The following is a 20,658-nucleotide window of genomic DNA, read 5'->3' on the forward strand; positions in this document are numbered from 1 at the left end:
TTTGGGGTTTTAATAGTTTTGGGAATTTTGGATCTGAGAGCAAGTGTCATAGAATGTGGAAACATCAGAGGTGTGCATGGTTCTGGAAAGATGGGAGGAGATCTCACAGAATTTATGATGAGGGTATTCAGATATGGTAGGGCTGCACCGCATTGGTGGCACAGTGACACAGTGGTTAGCACTGCTGCCTCACAGCACCAGGGACCCAGGTTCAATTCTGACCTCGGGGCACTGTCTGTGTGGAGTTTGCACATTCTCCCCGTGTCTGCGTGGGTTTCCTCCGTGTGCTCCAGTTTCTTTCCACACTCCAAGATATGTGGGTTAGGTGGTCATGCTAAATGGCCTTAATGTCAGGGGGATTAGCAGAGTAAATATGTAGGGTCACGGGGATATGGCCTGGATGGGTTTCTTGTCGGTACAGGCTCGATGGGCTGAATGACTTCCTGCACTGTAGGAGTCTATGATTCTATGAAAATATGTTGGACTTATAGGGACACAGGCACGTGGAGGGGTTTTGGGGTACTGGGAGACAGAGGAAGGCATTGTGATCATCATTTTCTGAGAAGTACATGTGGCATTGAGTGAGAGGAAAGCCATAGGGGCTCAAAATGAATTCATAGAGTCATAGGGGTTTATAGCATGGAAACAGGCCCAACTTGTCCATGCCACCCTTTTTTTAAAAAACCTCTAAGCTAATCCCAATTGCCTGCATTTGACCCATATCCCTCTATACCTATCGTACCCATGTAACTAAATGCTTTTTAAAAGATAAAATTGTACCTGCCTCTACTACTACCTCTGACAGCTTGTTCCAGACACTCACCACCCTCTGTGTGAAAAAAATTCCCCTCTGGACACTTTTGTATCTCTCCCCTCTCACCTTAAACCTATGCCCTCTAGTTTTAGACTCCCCTACCTTTGGGAAAAGATGTTGACTATCTTCCTTGTCTATGCCCCTCATTATTTTATAGACCTCTATAAGTTCACCCCTCAGCCTCCTACGTTCCAGAGAAAAAAGTCCCAGTCTATTCAGCCTCTCCTTATGACTCAATCCATCAAGTCCCGGTAGCATCCTAGTAAATCTTTTCTGCACTCTTTCTAGTTTAATAATATCCTTTCTATAATAGGGTGACCAGAATTGCACACAGTATTCCAAGTGTGGCCTTACCAATGTCTTGTACAACTTCAACAAGACGTCCCAACTCCTGTATTTAATGTTCTGACCGATGAAACCAAGCATGCCGAATGCCTTCTTCACCACTTTGTCCACCTGTGACTCCACTTTCTAGGAGCTATGAACATGTACCCCTAGATCTCTTTGTTCTATAACTCTCCCCAACGCCCTACCATTAACTGAGTAAGTCCTGCCCTGATTCAATCTACCAAAATGCATCACCTCGCATTTGTCTAAATTAAACTCCATCAGCCATTCGTCAGCCCATTGGCCCAATTGATCAAAGGGACGTCTGGTAAGTGGCATGCTTTCAAAAGTGTGTTAACCAGGGTTCAGGGTAAACACATTCCTCTTAGAGTGAAGGGCAAGGCTGGGAGAAGTCAGGAACGCTGGATGACTTGGGATATTGAGGCCCTGGTCAAGAAGAAGAAAGAGGCACATGACATGCATAGGCAGCTGGGATCAAGTGAATCTCTTGAAGAGTATAGGGAGTGTAGGAGTAGAGTTAAGAGAGAAATCAGGAGGGCAAAAAGGGGACATGAAATTGTTTTGGCAGATAAGGCAAAGAAGAATCCAAAGAGCTTCGACAAATACATAAAGGGCAAAAGAGTAACAAGGGAGAGAGTAGGGCCTCTTAAAGATCAACAAGGTCATCTATGTGCGGATCCACAAGAGATGGGTGAGATCCTAAATGAATATTTCTCATCAGTATTTACTGTTGAGAAAAGCATGGATGTTAGGGAACTTGGAGAAATAAATAGTGATGTCTTGAGGAGTGTACATATTACAGAGAACTAGTCAGTGAAAAAAGCAGGAGGAAGTAGAGAAAAGGTGCTGCCATTTTGGATGGGAGTTACAAAGTTTAAAGTTTATGTATTAATCACAAGTAGGCTTACATTGACACTGCAATGAAGTTACTGAGGAAATTCCCCTAGTCACTACATTCTGGCACCTGTTCATGTCAATGCACCTAACCAGCGCATCTTTCAGACTGTGGGAGGAAACTGGAGGAAACCCACTCAGACACAGGAAGAATATGCAAACCCCACACAGACAGTGACCCAACCAGGGCACACAGACAGTGACCCAACCCGGGTCCCTGGTGCTGTGAGGCAGCAGTGCTAACCACTGTGCCACCATGCCGCCTAGTGCAGTAGAGTATAAAGAAGTGATGGAGTCAGTCACTCTCCAGACACAACTTTAACTTTGGTTGCTGGCAAATTATTAAGCAATCTTTAATAACATTTTGAATTCCTCACATTTAAAACCACAGCATCCCTTAACAATAGGTAGCTCTGTTCTCTGAAGTGCACTGTGTCAACATTAGGCTTAAGTTTTATGAAAAACTGTCATAACTTGTCCTTTTTTTTCATAGGTGCTGACTAACCTGTTACATGCTTCTGGTGTATGTTGCTTTTTTATTTCAGAGGCAGGTTTTTCATTTGACTCAATTCTTGCAACTACTAGCAAAATAACAAAATACTGCAAATTCATAGAATCCCACAGTGCAGAAGGAGGCCATTCAGCCCATCAAGTCTGCACCAACAACAATCCCACCCAGGCCCCATCCCCACACATTCACCCCAGCCAATCCCCCTGACACTAAATGGCAATTTAGCATGTCCAATCCACCTAACCTGCACATCTTTGGACTGTGGGAGGAAACTGGAGCACCCGGAGGAAACCCACACAGACACGAGGAGAACGTGCAAACTCCACATAGACAGTCACCCAAGCCAGGAATCGAACCCGGGTCACTGGCGCTGTGAGACAGCAGTGCTCACCACTGCGCCACCGTGCCACCCACATTTGGAAACCTGAAGTAAACCAGAAAAAGTTGGAAACAAGTAGCAGATGAAAACTGACCTGCTGTATGTTTCCAGCTGAAAGGAAAGATTTACATTTCCGTAGCATTTTATGAAAATCGCTAAGCATCTCACACACTGCTAAATACTTCGAAGTGCTGCAGGGAAAAGTGGAAGCCATTTTTCACACAGTTAGATTTCAAAAATCGGAATAAGAAGTGTGGCCAATTAGACTATTTTGAATGATGTGGGGTCAGCATATCAGGAAAAGTCACTGCTATTGAAAATGGAAACTAGCCTGAGATGGAGGTTGGTGTTTTCCAAATCTACCCACTTGAATGATCTTTTTCTGACATAATTCAACATTTGGAATTCTCTTTTGTTTCACTGGCACAGCTGAAATTCTAGCTCTTAAATGGTTATGTTGAGAATCTAATGCTCGAATAGCGAAAGATTGATCTTTAATTATCAACCCATACTGGGCTTGAAGCTTCATTGAATGCTATATCTTTCCCCTTTGTTTCTTGCTAATTTCCTCCTTTGAATAGTGGTAGCACTGAGCTGAGATGCAATTTTGTAGGCACCAGAAGGATTGCTGTACGTCACCTTAGTAACTGTTATTCATGTGTTAGCCCTGACAGTGACTCAGCAGCCTTTGAACAGAGGAGGGGATTAAAACAGCCCAAACCTGTCTTCACCTGACTACATGCATACATCCAGCAGGGATTTCTGACTTGTAATCAAGAGTGGGAAACGTGGCTGATTTTATTTCTAGCCTTCCCACTGACTCAAGAGCGCTGTTGTCAATTGTAGCACCCCTATGATCACCCGGGCTGAGATCAGCTACGACATCTCCTCCGGAGCCTTCAACATGTCATTGATGAAGACGAACATCTCGCCAAAGCCATCCCCACACCCCCACTTCTTGCCTTCAAACAACCGCACAACCTCAAACAGACCATTGTCTGCAGCAAACTACCCAGCCTTCAGGAGAACAGTGACCACGACACCACACAACCCTGCCACAGCAACCTCTGCAAGACGTGTCGGATCATCGACATGGATGCCATCATCTCACGCAAGAACACCATCCACCAGGTACACGGTACATACTCTTGCAACTCAGCCAACGTTGTCTACCTGTTACGCTGCAGGAAAGGATGTCCCGAGGCATGGTACATTGGGGAAACCATGCAGACGCTGTGACAACGGATGAATGAACACTGCTCGACAATCACCAGGCAAGACTGTTCTCTTCCTATTGGGGAGCACTTCAGCGGTCACAGGCATTCAGCCTCTGATCTCCGGGTAAGTGTTCTCCAAGGCGGCCTTCACGACACACGACAGCGCGGAGTCACTGAGCAGAGACTGATAGCCAGGTTCCGCACACATGAGGACGGCCTCAACCGGGATCTTGGGTTCATGTCACACTCTCTGTAACCCCCACAACTTGCCTGGATGTGCAAAATCTCACTAGCTGTCCTGTCTGGAGACAATACACATCTCTTTAACCTGTGCTTAATGCTCTCTCCACTCACATTGTCTGTACCTTTAAGACTTGATTAGCTGTAAAGACTCACATTCCAATCATTATTCATGTAAATTGAGTTTGTGTCTTTGTGCCCTGTTTGTGATCAGAACTCCCACCCACCTGACGAAGGAACAGCCTGTCCCGAAAGCTAGTGGCTTTTGCTACCAAATAAACCTGTTGGAATTTAACCTGGTGTTGTGAGACTTCTTACAGAGAGGATAGAGCCAACGTTTCAAGTCTTCGTCGAAGGGTCGCCCAGACTCGAAACATTGGAAGAAATAGCATTGGATTGTAGCTGAGCCATCCGGGAAGGATATTTTTGAATGAATAGGTAGAATTCATATGTATTTAGGATATTATACTTTAAAATTGAAAATTGGACGCTTTATTCATTTTTACTCCAATGCCATAAAATACATACATGGCCAGCACTTGCTGACAGTTTTGGTTTCAACAGGTGTTAAACAGACCTCATCTGTGGCACGCATATGTAACACCAGGGCCTTTCAAGTTTTTAAAGATAAGAAAAAGCTTTAAAGTCATTTTCAAAGAAACATTAAAAGCTTTTATGATGGCTTTGTCTGTCTTTATTTGTTCAGGAGTCATTCTTAAATCTTACCTCAGAAAATTAGAAAACCAGACTTTTAAAAATCTATTCTTCTATAAAAAGTTTAAGATTTGTTTTATTTGATTTGATTTATTATTGTCACATGTATTGGGATACAGTGAAAAAAGTATTGTTTCATGCGTGCTATACAGACAAAACATACCAGTCATAGAGTACATGAAAGGCACAGATAGGGTGAACGGTGGGAAGCTTTTCCCCGGGTCGGTGGTAACGTTCACGAGGGGTCATAGGTTCAAGGTGAAGGGGGGGAGGTTTAACACATATATCAGAAGGACATATTTTACACAGAGGGTCGTGGGGGCCTGGAATGTGTTGCCGGGCAAGGTGGTGGAGGCGGACACACTGGGAACGTTTAAGACTTATCTAGACAGCTATATGAACGGAGTGGGAATGGAGGGATACAAAAGAGTGGTCTAGTTTGGACCAGGGAGCGGCGCGGGCTAATTGTTCTTTGTTTCTCGTTTCAAGGCTTCATTCTATGATCATCTTGCTGGTGCCAGTACAGAGCGAGACTGCGGATAGTTGGGAACCTGTCTCGGGGGCAGGGAATTCATATGGTGTTCGTGGAAGTGGAAATGAATAGGGTTGGGAAGCATTTTCCGATCAGGGCCAGTGTGATCTCCTGGACTCGTTTCGATCGCCTCAGGGGGTCGGAGAGGAATTTCCCAGATTTGTTTTCCCCATATTGGCCCTGGGGTTTTCACTCTGGGTTTTCGCCTCTCCCTGGAGATCACATGGTCTGGAATGGGGCGGTGGGGGTGAGTTAATAGGTTGTGATGAACAAAGCATCGTAGCTGTGAGGGACAGCTCGGTGGATAGGATATTAGTATGTAGATAGGCTGGAAAATTGGGCGGGGATCCTGGATTCAGGATTCAATCCTGGACCGGGGAGCGGCGCGGGCTTGGAGGGCCGAAGGGCCTGTTCCTGTGCTGTATTGTTCTTTGTTCTTTGTTCTTTGTACATAGGGGAGGAGGAAAGGAGAGGATACAGAATGTAGTGTTACAGTCATAGCTAAGGTGTAGAGAAAGATCATCTTAATGTATGGTAGGTCTATTCAGAAGACTGATGGCAGCGGGGAAGAAGCTGTTCTTGAGTCGGTTGGTACGTGTTCTCACTTTTTATTTTTATAGTGATAAAAATAATTGAAGGTAAGCAGGAAAGATATCAAGGGCATATTTTAAAACATGATGACCATACACTGGCTCACAGTGTGAATAAGAAAACCATTTTAGCAAATAATAATAGAGAATAATAAGTCACATCCAAGGGGAAGAGCTAATCAAAGAGCTAACACCCATTGCTGCCAAAGAATGATGTAATTTGGTGTAGGAAGACATAACTGTTCTAGTTTCCTTTCAGAACATCAGAGACATTGTAGAAGGGTATTGATGGAACTTATTCAATGTTTCTCCGGTTGTCAAGGAGTTTGATATCGTAAAGCAGACGGTTTTTCCGTCCAACTGCCCCAACAACTGATTTACACGGGATTCAAGCAAAGCATTACTTTGAATATTGACATGCATTCTTTAATTGATCTTAGGCGTGACATTGTATTTTTAAAGTTTTATTGGATTCTGTATTGAAACTAAAACTATGGGGGGAATTTTCTCGTCCCGCCCACCACAGGAATTGTAGTGTGGGGGGGAACGGTAGGGGAGGACGGACCATGCAAAGGTCCATTGACCTTGGGCGGAATTTTCCGGTTTTGGGGCGAGTGTGTCCGGAAAATCCCGCCCTATGTTTTTTGTCATGTATAGTCATTAACATTTTGATGCACATATCTACTTTAAACTGTATTTCATGTTAAATAGTTCTGCAATAAACTTGTAAATAAATTGATGGAGTATAAAGTCTCTTGTAGTCTTCTGCATGCAGCATAAGAACCCACCTCTCTTGTATTTTCTGAAAGTGGGAGATACAAATTTTGAAGAGAGACCCCCGGACTTCAATAATATCCGGGTAGTTATAACTTGGCCAACAAATTATTTAATGGGCTTTCTGGGAAAAGGTAATTATCTCTTAATAGCCACTTTTCTCAGGGGAGACGTGGTTCACTTTCTCACACCCAAAATAAGTGTCTATGTGAAGTTGCTGCCTTGAACTCAGGTGAGGGTGAATGTTGAGGGAATATCCTGATCTAAGGTAGCCTATATTTGGGGCTGGAGTTATAATTCGCTTCACATCATCCTGATGGATATTAATGCTAGAACTTTACCGCCTTGCCCGCCTGAGACTTGAAAGATCCTGCCCGTGGCCAGATTAGAATGCCATTCTGCAATTCCGGGGTGGGCGTGCCAGTAAAATTCTGGCATAATTTTATGATTTATGAGCATTTGGAGAGGTTTAGTATGCTCAAGAATACTCAGCATGGCTTTGTCAAAGGCAGATCGTGCCTTACGAGCCTGGTGGAGTTCTTCGAAAATGTGACTAAACACATTGACGAAGGGAAAGCGGTAGATGTGGTTTATATGGATTTTAGCAAGGCGTTCGATAAGGTCCTCCATGCAAGGCTTCTAGAAAAGGTGAGAGGGCATGGGATCCAAGGGGCTGCTGCCCTGTGGATCCAGAACTGCCTTGCCCAAAGGAGGCATAGATGGGTCTTTTTCTAAATGGAGGTCGGTCACCAGTGGTGTGCCCCAGGGATCTGTTCTGGGACACTTGCTGTTTGTCATTTTCATAAATGACCTGGATGAGGAAGTGGAGGGATGGGTTGGTAAGTTTGCCGACGACACGAAGGTTGGTGGGGTTGTGGATAGTCTGGAGGGATGTCATAAGTTACAGAGGGACATAGATAGGATGAAAGACTGGGAGGAGAAGTGGCAGATGGACTTCAACCCAGATAAATGCGTAGTGGTCCATTTTGGCAGGTCAAATGGGATGAAGGAGTACAATATAAAGGGAAAGATTCTTAGTACTGTAGAGGATCAGAAGGACCTTGGGGTCCGGGTCCATAGGACTCTAAAATCGGCCCCGCAGGTGGAGGAGGTGGTTAAGACGGCGTATGGTGTGCTGGCCCTTATCAATCAAGGGATTGAGTTTAGGAGTCCGGGGATAATGATGCAGCTATGTAAGACCCTCGTCAGACCCCACTTGGAGTACTGTGCTCAGTTCTGGTCGCCTCATTACAGGAGGGATGTGGAAAAGATTGAAAGGGTGCAGAGGAGATTTACAAGGATGTTGCCTGGATTGAGTGGCATGCCTTATGAGGGAGCTCGGTCTTTTCTCCTTGGAGAGACGTAGGATGGGAGGAGACCTAATAGAGGTATATAAGATGTTGAGAGGCATAGATCGGGTGGACTCTCAGAGGCTTTTTCCCATGGTGGAAATGACTGCTACGAGAGGACACAGGTTTATCGAACATAGAACATAGAAGATTACAGCGCAGTACAGGCCCTTCGGCCCTCGATGTTGCGCCGACCAGTGGAACCAATCTAAAGCCCCTCTAATCTACACTATTCCAATATCATCCATATGTTTATCCAATAACCATTTGAATGCTCTTAATGTTGACGAGTCCACTACTGTTGCATTCCACGCTCTTACTACTCTCTGAGTTAAGAACCTACCTCTAACATCTGTCCTATATCTCTCACCCCTCAATTTAAAGCTATGTCCCCTCGTGTTAACCATCAACATCCGAGGAAAAAGGCTCTCACTATCCACCCTATCTAATCCTCTGATCATCTTGTATGCCTCTATTAAGTCACCTCTTAACCTTCTCTCTAACGAAAACAAGTCCCTCCGCCTTTCCTCATACGATTTTCCCACCATACTAGGCAACATCCTGGTAAATCCCCTCTGCACCCTTTCCAACACTTCCACATCTTTCCTATAATACGGCGACCAGAACTGTACGCAATACTCCAAATGTGGCCGCACCAGAGTTTTGTACAGTTGCAGCATGACCTCCTGGCTCCGAAACTCAATCCCTCTACCGATAAAAGCTAACACACCATACGCCTTCTTAACAACCCTATCAACCTGGGTGCCAACTTTCAGGGATCTATGCACATGGACACCCAGATCGCTCTGTTCATCCACACTACCAAGTATCTTACCATTAGCCAAGTACTCTGTATTCCTGTTACTCCTTCCAAAGTGAATCACCTCACACTTTTCCGCATTAAACTCCATTTGCCACCTCTCAGCCCCGCTCTGCAGCTCATCTATGTCCCTCTGTAACTTGCCACTTCCCTCTGCACTGTCTACAACTCCACCGACTTAGTGTCATCCGCAAATTTACTAATCCATCCTTCCACGCCCTCATCCAGGTCATTAATAAAAATGACAAACAGCAGTGGCCCCAAAACAGATTCTTGCGGTACACCACTAGTAACTGAACTCCAGGATGAATATTTCCCATCAACCACCACCCTCTGTTTTCTTACAGCTAGCCAATTCCTGATCCAAACCACTAAATCACCCTCAATCCCATGTGTCCGTATTTTCTGCAAAAGCTTACCATGGGGAACCTTATCAAACGCTTTGCTGAAATCCATATACACCACATCAACTGCTTTACCCTCATCTACCTCTTTGGTCACCTTCTCAAAGAACTCAATAAGGTTTGTGAGGCACGACCTACCCTTCACAAAACCGTGCTAACTATCCCTAATCAAATTATTCCTTTCTAGGTGATTATAAATCCTATCTCTTATAATCCTTTCCAATACTTTGCCCACAACAGAAGTAAGGCTTACCGGTCTATAATTACCAGGGTTGTCCCTACTCCCCTTCTTGAACAAGGTTTAAGGTGCTGGGGGGTAGGTACAGGGGAAATGTTAGGGGGAGGTTTTTCACACAGAGGGTGGTGGGCGAGTGGAATCGGCTGCCGTCAGTGGTGGTGGAGGCAAACTCAATAGGGTCTTTTAAGAGACTCCTGGATGAGTACATGGGACTTAATAGGATGGAGGGTTATAGGTAGGCCCAAAAGATAGGGATATATTCGGCACAACTTGTGGGGCCAAAGGGCCTGTTTTGTGCTGTAGTTTTTCTATGTTTCTATGTTTCTATAAATGTTTAGATGTAGGTTGTCTCCAGACAGGACAGTTAGTGAGATTTTGGAAGCCCAGGCAAGTCGTGGGGGTTACAGATAGTGTGACATGAACCCAAGATCCCGGTTGAGGCCGTCCTCATGTGTGCGGAACGTGGCTATCAGTCTCTGCTCAGCGACTCTGTGACTCGTTAAACTGTGCTTAACGCTCTCTCCACTCACATTGTCTGTACCTTTGAGACTTGATTACTTGTAAAGACTCGCATTCCAACCATTATTTTGTAAATTGAGCTTGTGTCTTTATATGCCCTGTTTGTGAACAGAACTCCCACTCACCTGACGAAGGAGCAGCGCTCCGAAAGCTAGTGGCTTTTGTTACCAAATAAACCTGTTGGACTTTAACCTGGTGTTGTGAGACTTCTTACTGTGTTTACCCCAGTCCAACGCTGGCATCTCCACATCATTCCTACAGATGACCAAGAGAAGGGAGGGTAAGAGGTCAAGAATGGCCCCAAGGTTTCACAATGATGCCCTGCGAGCCCTCCTCCAGGTTAAGTGACAGACAGAGGTCTTCATGCTTGGTGATGGGAAGAGGAGACCTCCCAGCTGATGAAAGCAGCCCTGGGTTGCAGCAGGGGTGAGCAACTTTGGGTAATTTGGCGAACCTGGCTTCTGTGCTGCAAATGCCTCAATGACTTTCTGAGATCTACAATGACCTTCTGAGATGGGGGTGGCATGGTAGTACAGTGGTTAGCACTGATGCTTCACAGCGCCAGGGACCCAGGTTCGATTCCCGGCTTGGGTCGCTGTCTGTTTGGAGTTTGCATGTTCTCCCCCATGTCTGCGTGGGTTTCCTCCGGGTGCTCCGGTTTCCTCCCACATTCTGAAAGACGTGCTGGTTAGATGGATCAGTTGGCGACTAGGGGAATTTCACAGTAACTTCACTGCAGTGTTAATGTAAGCCTTACTTGTGACTAATAAATGAACTTCACTCTAGGATGAATGTGTCAATATTCTGGAGATGTGTGGAAATGAAAGGTTACATGAAAGTTGCATTGGGGATTGTCTTTTGTGTTGGCCAAGTGTGTAAGGTGGCATAATGCACGCATGGTAACAGTGGCTGTGAAAAGGTTTGGTGTGGTGTGGTGGGGGTGGGGGGTGGGGAGGATGTTATAAGAGGTACACTGATTAGGTAGCCCAAGTAATTCTGAAAATTGTGCTGCTGATAGAGTTTATGTTGGCCATACATGCGAAAGAATGATTATGCAGTGGAATCAAAATCATCACAATGTTGTACTTTGCGGCACGGTAGCACAGTGGTTAGCACTGCTGCTTCACAGCTCCAGGGTCCCGGGTTCGATTCCCGGCTCGGGTCACTGTCTGTGTGGAGTTTGCACATTCTCCTCGTGTCTGCGTGGGTTTTCTCCGGGTGCTCCGGTTTCCTCCCACAGTCCAAAGATGTGCGGGTTAGGTTGATTGGCCAGGTTAAAAAAAAAAAATTGCTCCTTAGAGTCCTGAGATGCGTAGGTTAGAGGGATTAGCGGGTAAAATATGTGGGGGTAGGGCCTGGGTGGGATTGTGGTCGGTGCAGACTCGATGGGCCGAATGGCCTCCTTCTGCACTGTAGGGATTCTATGATTCTATGGGCGGCACGGTAGCACAGTGGTTAGCACTGCTGCTTCACAGCTCCAGGGACCTGGGTTCGATTCCCGGCTTGGGTCACTGTCTGTGTGGAGTTTGCACATTCTCCTCGTGTCTGCGTGGGTTTCCTCCGGGTGCTCCGGTTTCCTCCCACGGTCCAAAGATGTGCAGGTTAGGTTGATTGGCCATGCTAAAATTGCCCCTTAGTGTCCTGAGATGTGGAGGTTAGAGGGATTAGCAGGTAAATGTGTGGGGATATGGGGGTAGGGCCTGGGTGGGATTGTGGTCGGTGCAGACTCGATGGGCCGAATGGCCTGTTTTTGCACTGTAGGGTTTCTATGATTCTATGATTTCTTTCTAATTGCACAATGCCAGGGAGGGATGGTGTGCCATACCTGACCGATCTAACTCCTATTGAGGTGGAGGTGCTGCAATTGGCTGATAATGAATGGAGCTGGGTCATTGGTCGAGGCGAGATAGGCAGACGATTCTGGGCCGGTGAGATTGGAAGGGAACATCTTCATATATGAAACAAACATGTGATTTTTTGATTTGAGTTATTATTGTCACATATTTTGGGATACAGTGAAAAGTATTGTTTCTTGCGCGCTATACAAACAAAGCATACTGTACATAGAGTACATGGGGAGTAGGAAAGGAGAGAGTGCGGAATGTAGTGTTAAAGTCATAGCTGGGGTATAGAGAAAGATCAACTTAATATAAGGTAGGTCCATTCAAAAGTCTGGTGGCAGCAGGGAAGAAGCTGTTCTTGAGTCAGTTGGTACATGATCTCAGACTTCTGTATCTTTTTCCTGACGGAAGAAGGTGGAAGAGAGTGTGTCCAGGGTGCGTGGGGTCCTTGATTATGCTGGCTGCTTTTCCGAGGCAGCTGGAAGTGTAGACGGAGTCAATGGATGGGAGGCTGGGTGGCATGATGGACTGGGCCATGTTCACGACCCTTTGTAATTTATTGCGATCTTTGGTTACAACACGAGCCATACCAAGCTGTGACACATCCAGAAAGGATGCTTTCTATGGTGCATCTGTAAAAGTTAGTGAGAGTCGTCATGGACATTCCGAATTTCCTTTGCCTTCTGAAAAGGTAGAGGTGTTGGTGGGCTTTCTTAACTACAGCATCGGCATGGAGGGACCAGGACAGGTTGTTGGTGATCTAGACACCTAGAAACCTGAAGCTCTCGACCATTTCTCCTTCATCCACGTGTTAATGGGGTTGGGGAGGTGGAGAGAACATGATGGTTAGCATGCTGTTAGGAATGAGCCATTGATGATCTGTGACTTTGAATTAAGCATTAAGCATATGTTGAAAATTGTAAAATGCAAACAATGAGTTACGTCTTGCAATGGTACCAGCGCTAGCAACAAGGAAACTTGTCTCAGTGCAGTCACCCCAAAGATAGAAGATCGTCCTATTAATCTCTGCTTTTGTTTCCTACAAAGGTGCAACATTGGCTGCTGTTGGTTTCTACCAGCCCTGATGGTCCCACATTGACCTCTGAGGAGGAAGCGGAAGCCTCAGGGGCTGAACTTCACATCCTTGTTCTGTGCAGCCAGCACTAGTTGCAGATACTTGCAGCTCAGAAATAAGGGAATCACAGGTAGGTGAGGACACATCATGGTCACACATACTGCTACTGGAAACTGAGATGGCAGTTGGAGGAGTGCTGGAGGTGACCAACATTCTGAGTCCCAATCTGATGTTGTGGCTCTGCAGGTGTCCATAAGACGGAAAATGCTGAACATCTTAAGTGTGATGTGTGGAAATGTGGCCAAGATACTTGGGTGGGGGGGGTTGCGCATTCTGGTACAGACTTTGGAGGAGTCCATCTAAGTCATGAGTGCTGTGAGATCTATTCAACAGAACATATAACTTCCTCCATTGACAGACTGGCAACTGTTATAGCAGACCAAAGCCAGTAGATAACTGACGTAATACTGGGTATGCATTCGGATCTGCGCTGCATCACCTTGTCTCGGAGCTCAGTGGCCCAGAACCAGAGTGATAGAGGGATGAGTGTAACATCCAGCTCCTGGTCCCACTCAGGAAAGTAGGGATGGCCAGCTGGAACTCATGCCAGAGGGTGAGCAGCAGCTGATGCTGTCAGGGTGGGCGGGAGAGGAGTGGGAAGGCGTTTCTAGGCTGCTTCTGATAGAGTCAGCCTCTCCTCTGTCATCAGCACGGATATGTTTGAGTGCAGCGTCGGCAGACGGGCCTCCTGCCACTATGCTGGAAACCCCCACCATACCGGGGCTTTCCTGGTCTCAGGCAACCAGAGGACGATGGCCAAGTTTGTTATAGACAAGGTGGCACAAGACTCAGCAGCTTGTACCCATGGCAGCTGGGCAATGAGGGGGGAGTACCACACTGCAGTATTCAGTAAGGATTTAAGAAAACCTCACAGTAGTCACACTTGGATGTACATGGGTATCTTTCTCATTTATATTATTTGCATATGTTGCTGTGTATATAAATTATTATTTTTTCAACATCTTGCAAAACTTTGCTAGTTTATTCACCGTGTGTGTGAATGCAAGGATTCCAGTGAGGGTCTAATATGATTATATGCATCCAAATGATTGATATGGTTTGAATGTTTGAAATGATCCAAGGGAACAAACTGCTTCGCATGTAAAGTAGGTGCACCAAGTAGGAAGCTCTGACCATGAGGCTGATGTATTTGGGGAGACGAATCTATTAGAATCTTCACAGGAGAAGCACTTCCTCTATCTCAAGGCCATCAAGATAGAGTCATAGAGTGATAGAGGTTTACAGCATGGAAACAGGCCCTTTGGCCCAACTTGTCCATGCCGCCCTTTTTTTTAAACCCCTAAGCTAGTCCCAATTGCCCGCATTTGACCCATATCCCTCTATACCCATCTTACCCATGTAACTGTCTAAATGCTTTTCAAAAGACAAAATTGTATCCGCCTCTCCTGCTACCTCTGGCAGCTTGTTCCAGACACTCACTGCCCTCTGTGTGAAAAAATTGCCCCTCTGGACACTTTTGTATCTCTCCCCTCTCACCTTAAACCTATGCCCTCTAGTTTTAGACTCCCCTATCTTTGGGAAAAGATATTGACTATCTAGCTGATCTATGCCCCTCATTATTTTAGAGACCTCTATAAGATCACCCCTCAGCCTTCTTCGCTCCAGAAAAAAAAGATAGTCCCTGGGAGATCATAAGGTGTAGGAGCAGAAGTAGGCCATTCGGTCCATCAAGTCTGCTCTGCCATTCAATGGGATCATGACTGATCTGATGTGATAATCATCAACTCCAATTTCCTGCCTTATCCCTAAAACCCTTGCTTCCCTTAAAAAAGCTGTCTATCTCAGCCCTGAACATACTTAACCACCCAGCCTCTACTGTTCTCTAGAGAAGTAGAGATTTCCATTAATCCACTACCCTCTGAGAGAAGAAGTTCCTCCTCATCTCTGTCTTAAATGGTTGATCCCTTACTCTGAGAATATGCCCTCAGGTTCTAGACTCTCCCATAAGGGGAAACAGCCTCTCAACATCTACTCTGTCAAGCCCCCTGAGAATCCTATAGGTCTCAATAAGGTCATTCATCTCTCATTCCAAGTCCAATAAAGACAGGCCCGACTTACTCAACCTTTCCTCATAAGATAATCCCCCCATACCCAGGATCAACCCAGTGAACCTTCTCTGGACTGTCTCCATTGCTAACATATCTTTCCTTCCACATCTGACGGCTGCAGATCGTCCGTCTCTTCCTTTAACACCTTAGCAGAGGAACATTTTATCCCCCATGAACATTTCTCCAGGAGGGCACCCTCTCTCTGCAGTGCCAGGTTGTGCAGAGCACAGCAGACAACAACCATTGGAGAAACTCTTGATGGTGCGCATTGGAGAGATCCACCCGATCTCCCGAGGCATCTAAATCTCATCCTGTGCTGTGTTCAGTGATGATGCAGTGTTGTGGTTCTTGTTACAATGGCACTCAGGTTCCATTGCAGTATTTCTAACAGGTGTCATGAGCCACTTCTTTAGAGGATAATCTTTATCACCAAGCAGCCATCCTTCCAGTGCGTCCAATCCAGAAAACGTCTCTGGTACCTGGCAGTGTGCCAGAGGATGTAAGAGTCATGGTTGCTCCCATGTATCTGGCACACACCTGCATGATATGCTGTTGGTGGTTGCATGGTGTCTGAACATTGACGGAATGGTACCCCATTCAATTTATAAACACCCCACTGCCCTGTTGGTGCCTTGATGGAGACATGGGTGCAATCAGTGATCTCTTGCACCCTTGGGAAACCAGCCATAGCTACTCTTTTCAGTTGACTACTGTCATCTGTAGTGAGGATAATGAATTGATGGGTGTGGTTCTGTGAGGCTCTTTATGCAGTGATGTGCTGCAGGCTGGGTGATCCAACTCAGCTCTCCACAGGCGGCCTGGGATGACTCACTGACATAATGATTCATGACCTGAGGTCATTACTCCAGATATTGCATTTCAGTGGGACTACATGAATCCCATTTTCAGAGCATAAAATTCAGCCCACTATATTGTGTCAAAAGATACTTGTGTAGTTTGTTCACCAGCTGCCAGTGTTCACATTGCAATACTCGCCTCTCTTAACACAGACCTGTGCAAAGGTTACACTTGCTAATGACAACCTGCTGTATTGCTTCATAAACCCTCCCAACTTTATGACTGTCATTATGTAATGTGCTGCATTAAATTCCTGAGTACTGAGGGGTGCCCTCAAGAACTATTCCACAGCCAGCCATTAGGAAACCCAGATCTTTATTGCAGGTCTACTCGCTCCATACTCCAAATGACAACTGCCCTCTCAGGGCGGTCCCTGGGCAGATCACCCCACACCTGGGTCACATGACCCATTCCCTTAAAGGGGCTACACCCCAACCTACATAACACGCTGCTTTTCCAACCATTGGTTATGAATGAACTTCTTCTAGCAAGTCTGAAGCCTTTCTGTGCCACTCTCCCACTGTACAGTCTAAGCTTAATCCCATCCCAAAGTTAAGATGCTTGGATTGCAATGTTTGGAATGTGGAAATACACTAGGGAACTGGAAGCATCAATTTCATTGGAACATCTAGTCGTAGTTTCGTTAACAGAGACTTGGTTTTGACTGTATAGGAAAATAAACATATTACAATACGTTTAAGGGGATGAAGAAGATGGAGATGTGATAATATTGGCAAAAGAAGGAATAAGGAGGGGTTTAGCCAGAGCCCTATATTTGGGCCTTAAAGCTTAAAAGGGCTTTTTATATTATTGAGAGTTACAACATTCTAAATTGTAGAAAGGAACTAGAAGTTGAAACCTGAAGTCCAATTAGAGAGATGAATAGAAATAACAAGATTATGGATGGAAGATCAAGATACAGAATATGTCTTCTCCAATGAAACAAAGAAAGTTTCTTTCTTTGAAACAAAAAAGGTTCAGGATGTTATGCATCCTGTAAAATCAGTAAAAAGAGAATCTTATCAGCAAAAGAGAATTGTTAAAAACAGCACTCCTGAGAGAAGAGAATTGTCAAGCTGTAATTGATAATGAAGAAACAGCAGAGGGAAATTCTTCATGTTGGGCTTATTGAAGGGAAATCCTAAAAGTTCAGAGAGCAGGATGGATGATGAAGGAAAGAAAATTTAGATAAGTTAGTTACCCGAAAGGAAGACAAGGTGTCAAGGCCCTATGGGATGCAATCCAATAACTAAGGCCTTAGAAATGATATTTTAGAGCTGTATTGAATGTTTAAGTTTATTTATTAGTGTCACAAGTGTGGATCAATGGTGGAGACAGCTAAAATGTGGCAGGTGGAATTCAATGCCAAAATGTGTACGGCAACAATGCCTGTTAGGGTGATTTGATAGTGTTTGCAATTATGAAATGTTGGGACGGGGTGATAGAAGCAATTTATTGAGCGGTCTAGAATGAAGAGCCATAGATGCAAGCTAAAATGTAAGAGATTCGGGACAGATGTTAAGAAAAACCTCTTTACACAGACAGTTGTGGCTGCAGAATTTAAATAGGTGGATGAAACAAATGGGGATGTAAGGATATGGAAAGAGGATCAAGAAATGTGATTATGACTTTGTTTGCATGGAGGGTAAATATTGCAATTGACTGGTCAGCTTATTAGCTTGTTTCTGTGTTTTAAAATGTGCTTTGCTGTATCACTTGTCTCCATTTCATGCCTTATCCCTACCACCACTGATGTTCTCTGTCATCTATGCTTTTCTGTTAGGTTCAACTTCTGCAACAGTTCCCTTGTCAACATTCTGAGCCCTGTTTTACATAAACTCCATCCTCATCTAAATTCTATCTCACACTAAGTCATGTTGATATATCTTGGTCTTGTTGAACCTCCATTGACTTCTTGCCCCCAGTGCAATGTTTTTAAATCATTTTCTCATTTGTAAATGCCTTTGGCCTACGCTACCTCTGCTGCATGTGGACTGGGGAAAACTGGCCAGTTCCTTAGACCCCGCAATCCACAACCCTCTCTCCATCATTGAAACCTGTCTTTTTAACTATAACTGTGGTCACCTCTTTTAAAACTTCTCCTAATTCCTACTTGATATCCATTCCCACCTTTTCGCCCCATCCCAGATGGATTTTTCCACCACAAGTTGTGGTTAGTAGAATCTGAGAGAGGTTTTGCTATTTGGCATATTTTTTATGACACATTTCTGCCAAATGGCTTTAGCAATATTTTACCTTCACTGTTCATGTAAATATTTACCTTGATACTGAAATTATTCATTTTCTTTCAACTGTCATAGGAGGAGGCATGTGCGGAGTTAAGCAATACATAGGCCAGTTGGGCTGAAGGGCATGTTTCCATGATGTACTTTTCAGTTTTTAAAAAGTTTTTTTTATTAGTCACAAGTAGGCTGACATTAACACCGCAATGAAGTTACGGTGAAAATCCCCTAGTCGCCACGTTCCAGCGCCTGTTCGAGTACACTGAGGGAGAATTTATCATGGCCAATTCACCTCACCTGCACATCTTTGGACTGTGGGAGGAAACTGGAATGTCCGGAGGAAGCCCACGCAGACACGGGGAGAATGTGCAAACTCCGCACAGACAGTGACCCAAGCCAGGAATCAAACCCGGGTCCCTGGCACTGTGAGGCAGCAGTGCTAACCACTGTTCTACTGTGCCACTTATGTGCTGCCCTACATTTTCTATGTAATTCTCCTATACCACAGAACTGCTCAGCAACTATCTTCCAAGCTTTAATTCTGGTACACTCAAGGAATTCCAACAAAAAGTCTCAAATGAGGGGGTATCTCACACTGATAACTGCACTGGGGCTGTAATTTGTCAGATGTATTAAGATTTGTTTTTACCTAGAATGCCTTTTTCGCACAAGTTCTGTTCCTCCAACTTTGGCTCAATGAGTGGACTCTGCTTGTGTCTAACATGCTGCTGCCTAAAAAGAGGTCTAACATGCTGCTGGATGAGAGGTCCATGAAAAGCCAAAGCTGCGCAGTTCTGCTCATTCCTAGGAATGCAGTACCTCTACCTTCTTAAGGCCATCTTCAAGTCAATGACAGTTACCTGGTTCTCCTTAGCCGGATACCAGTGCAAGCACATTCTATCAGGTGAGTTAGTACCCCAATGCCAGGTGAATATTCAGAATTCAGTTTCAGAGAACGGGAGACCGTGAGGGTCCGCCACTGTTTCCAAGAGATCCGAGAAACTGATAAATGAGTGTAATGTGAGTTTATGGCTGCAGGCCTGAAGAGATGCATCTTGGTGGAGCATCAGATGGATGGGATGTCTTGAGAATCTTGAAAATAATTGCTCAAATTTCTAATCGGAGGTCAACGTTGCAATAACTCTTGTAATTGAAATGTTTCTCAGTTTATTTATGCAAAACCTTTTTGAAATTTCCAAGTGTAATTTAATATTTTCAGTCAACATTTGTATATATTTGCAACAACTTGAATTTAAAAGTTATGAAATGTTTCTGCAATAAAACACTCTTTGATGTTAAGAGAGCTGTGTCTGACTCTGTTGGTTGTGATATCTATGAGGCACTCATTGGATGAAAGCTCTGCTCCTCAAAGCATCAGGTCCCTTGTTTCCTCTCTGACAGCTGCTGCTTCCATTGACTTGTTAGGATTCAGAGATTTTCCATGGATTAGGTTTGCAGGACGCATCAGTCTACAACAAATTTCAAAATCCACTAAGGGGAATGTTGGAGGACACTCCGAGACTGGACCAAGCACCTGAAGTGGCTCCTCAGCATCCCGATAGTATTCTGTCTGTTCTACCTAGCCCTCTAAGGAGGCCAGCCATTCTGAAGAAACGTGGTGCCCTCTGCATTTGCTCCACTAGGAACATTATAAATTTAATGAAACTGGGGTTCATGCACCATGGAACAGGGTGTAAGTTACCTGCTAGATCCAGGCACTTTGTGCCTATTGACTAATCCTTTGTGCCTGTTGACTAAGGGTACCTCAGGGATTTCTGGAAGGATCCTGACTCCAAAACCTTGAAGGCTATAGCATCATAGAATCCATACATTGCAGAAGGAGGCCATTTGACCCATCGAATCTGCACTGATTCTCTGACAGAGCATCTTACTCATGCTCACTTCCCACCCTATTCCCTAACCACACGATTTACCCTGCTTATCCCCCTGACCTACACATCTTGGGACACTAAGGGGCAATTTAGCATGGTCAATCAAACTGCACATCCTTGGATCTATAGCTATCTTTATTTCCAGTTCGGGTTCTGCTGCAGATGGACTAGGGCCATGTCAGACATCTCCTGAAATGTCAGTCGAAGGCCATGTACTTACATATGGGATACTATCGCTGCTTCTGTTGCTTCAGTCATTGGATCTCTAGTTTCTGGT

This window comes from Mustelus asterias, chromosome 11 (assembly GCF_964213995.1).
Source record: "Mustelus asterias chromosome 11, sMusAst1.hap1.1, whole genome shotgun sequence".
NCBI lineage: Eukaryota > Metazoa > Chordata > Chondrichthyes > Carcharhiniformes > Triakidae > Mustelus > Mustelus asterias.